General features: G+C 35.7%; 1 long non-coding RNA gene across 1 annotated transcript; it reads right to left on the reverse strand.

Moving 5' to 3' along the window:
* Positions 1-518: 518 nt before the first annotated feature.
* LOC131244583 (uncharacterized) lies at positions 519-2844 on the reverse strand. The gene is made up of 4 exons (XR_009170408.1): positions 2764-2844; positions 1895-2104; positions 1157-1700; positions 519-1066 (listed from the first exon to the last, which is right to left on the reverse strand). It is a non-coding gene; the product is annotated as an uncharacterized LOC131244583 (long non-coding RNA).
* Positions 2845-3126: the final 282 nt, after the last annotated feature.

Here is a 3126-nt window from a genome sequence, read left to right on the forward strand (position 1 = left end):
AATCAAACACAAGAATTAGTTTGGTGAACAACACATCCATTGTGCTAAAACAAAGCCAAATCCAAGTCAGATAGTTCAAATTGATTCCCTAACCAGAGAAAACTATACCACATTCCAATATGAAATAACTTTGAGATATTTAGTGATCATTCTTTTAATACCTGTAAGAACCAGACAGTCAAGCCAGTTATTGACTGGAACCATCCACTAAAATAGGCCAACTTAGTGGGAACCCAGCTCAACCACGTAAGCAATTGTTTAAAAGGAAAAAAAGTCATGAGTCAAAGGTCAAAATCATAATTTTATAGTATGAGCAAATCTTTTGTAACCTTCTTAAATTCACATTCAATTTAAAAGAGGATTTTATTTGGCCCACGCATTGCATACAAAAAGAATCATTTGTCAGAAAGTGTTCTACAAAAACAATGAAACATTTTGCAAAGAATCCATACTTCATGAACCAAAGTAGATCTCATAAAACTGAACTCGACTTACCCAACCCATCATATTGGACATTTGCATTGGAAGATCGCATCAAGTTTCCTAACCAGGAGGCTCATTATAAAACAATAATGCATTTCAAATGGGAGGTCTTGAAGCAACAATAATCTATAAATAGTACTAAAAGTATGATTTTAGATTAGTGCAAATTTCCTAGTAATAAGAATCTTAGATGTAGAAATATCCATAAAAATGAAACAATTTGGTAAAATAAAGTTCTAGCTAACAAAATTTATGGATAATGCCAACATAAATCCTGTAAAAAAAAAATAAAAAATCCATAGAACAGTTGGTTACAAGAACTATAAAATATGGTTCCCTTAAAAGAAAAGAATGAGAGAAAACATGATTTGGAAAGGATGAAAAGATGGGAAAAAAATCTTAATCAAGGTAGCAACAAATAATGGCTTTAGTAGTGGCAGTAACACAAACCTTAATGATTTGATCCTTAGAGGCAGTTAGCACCCAGTCACCATTTTGATTCCACTTGACATAGAGCACGGTATTTTTGTGACCATGGCTACAAAAGATATGCAAGAACAACCTTGGAGTATCCAATTATCAACTGAAAAAAAAAGGCATGGCAACCGTGAAGAACCATTCTTGGTCGGAGTCTCAAAATTGAGGGAATTATTGAATTACTCGTTGAAGATACCTTGCAGCTTCCTCTTTGAAAATCTTCATAGGCTGTTTGTCAAGCAAAGCAAATAGCTCCCCACCTGGGCAAAAATCTGTTATCAAATAGACATATGCAGAAGTTTGTGGAGTACAAGAAAACTGTCAGTATATAGGATAGCATGAAACAGCATGCAGGCATGAAATATGTCTAATATAGGATAGCATGAAACACAAGCACCATCATCATCATCGTCATCAACAACAACAACAACAACAACAACGAGCTAACTTAAACAACATTACCAAATACATCATTTGGCCAGTTAAGAAGGACAAGGCACACTTGACCAAATGACAAGAAGAAACGAACACATACATGGCCTAGCCGTCTAGCCTTTACACATTGCAGGCCTTTGAGAACTATTCTCCCATGACAGAAGCTTACACCGCAAACCATGAATATAGCCCAAGGAGACTGGGGAGAATGGAACAACCTGGAACTGCCTGTTAGCAGTAAGTTCAAACACCATCATCATTTTGCTGTTGAGGAATGCTTTCAAAGAAAATGGTGGAGGTCCATCCTGCCAATTCACAAGAAGAAAGTTTTGATGGAGAAAGTAAGTAGGCACTTGCAAAGTTGCATATTCCATGATTCTGAGAATCAACTGACTAATGGCTGCAACATTTTGTCAAACAGAACTTAATTTAGCAATAACATCAGAAAGAATAAAACGTAGATAAATTCACTGTGATTAACATAAGGATGATCACTTACCATTTAGCCAAATAATTTGAGACATTTTTTCTCCGATTGGTCAAAATTTTAATAAAAAGATCCCATTCTACTAGTATACTAAAATTCTCACGAATTGCTTCTGTAGAAGCATTCATTGAAGGTCTATTAGAATCTTTCTTCGAGTCATTGGGGATTGTTCTTGTTGAAATCATCTCATATATGACACTGAACATCAACAAGGTTCAATATCTGCATGTTGGAAAGAAGGCCCAAAACCAGTTAGAGATCAATCAATATCTACAAAGGTAACATGTGCAGTAGCAAAGTATCCATCAATGATGAGAACCCTATAAAGAGATGAGATTGATTGGCATTCTAATTAGTTTCACAAGCTTTTAATTATATCTGTTGATAAACTAATTTGGGAAATGTTCTAGCAAATGTGAACTTCTAAAGAAGAAATATTAGCTATGCATAACATGTTCCATTAGGCGTGCATATGGGAAAAGCATGAGGATGTTTTTGGGGATTTTGGGTTAAGTCTAATGGTATATAAATGTAATATAACAAGTTCCTCATCTGAAAAATCCATAACAAATATACCATTAGGCTTAAAACCTAACATGATTTTTCTCAAATGATGGACGGAGTGGATGTTGCACTAGCATCACAATGGATCTCATTAGGCAATGTACCTGCTGGACAGTGTGCATCTCATTCACATTAGTTGGCATGCCTGCATTTTTCCACACGAGAGCTTTGCTAGAGAAGTCCTAATAAAATGAGATTGTCATCCAAACTCTTCAATTGTTGGCCATCTACTGTATAGCTATAATCTGTATATGAGAGAGAGAGAGAGAGAGAGAGAGAGAGAGAGAGAGAGAGAGAGAGAGAGAGAGAGAGAGTACCTAATTGGAACCTTGTCCACTTGATGGATCATCTCATCTTCAGCACCTCATTCGATTCTTCAATCCAGATGTTTGGATGCATGATGCTTTGCTCCAGATCATACATTCTGTCCAACACCATAAACACATTAACTATAATTAAACAAACCACAACTTCATCAAAACCAGAATGAACAAAAAAACACTTGCAAAAACCAGTTGAGAAAACCAGCAATACCCGAAAAACCATATATGGGAGAGTTCAAGTGCATGTAGACATTCAAAATGCAAGACCCAGTTGAGAATACCAGCAATACCCAATTTCCAAAAAGCCAGAAATGAGAGTATCCAAGTGCATGTAGAAGTTCAAAATGAGACCCAATT

This window comes from Magnolia sinica, chromosome 4 (assembly GCF_029962835.1).
Source record: "Magnolia sinica isolate HGM2019 chromosome 4, MsV1, whole genome shotgun sequence".
Classification (NCBI taxonomy): domain Eukaryota; kingdom Viridiplantae; phylum Streptophyta; class Magnoliopsida; order Magnoliales; family Magnoliaceae; genus Magnolia; species Magnolia sinica.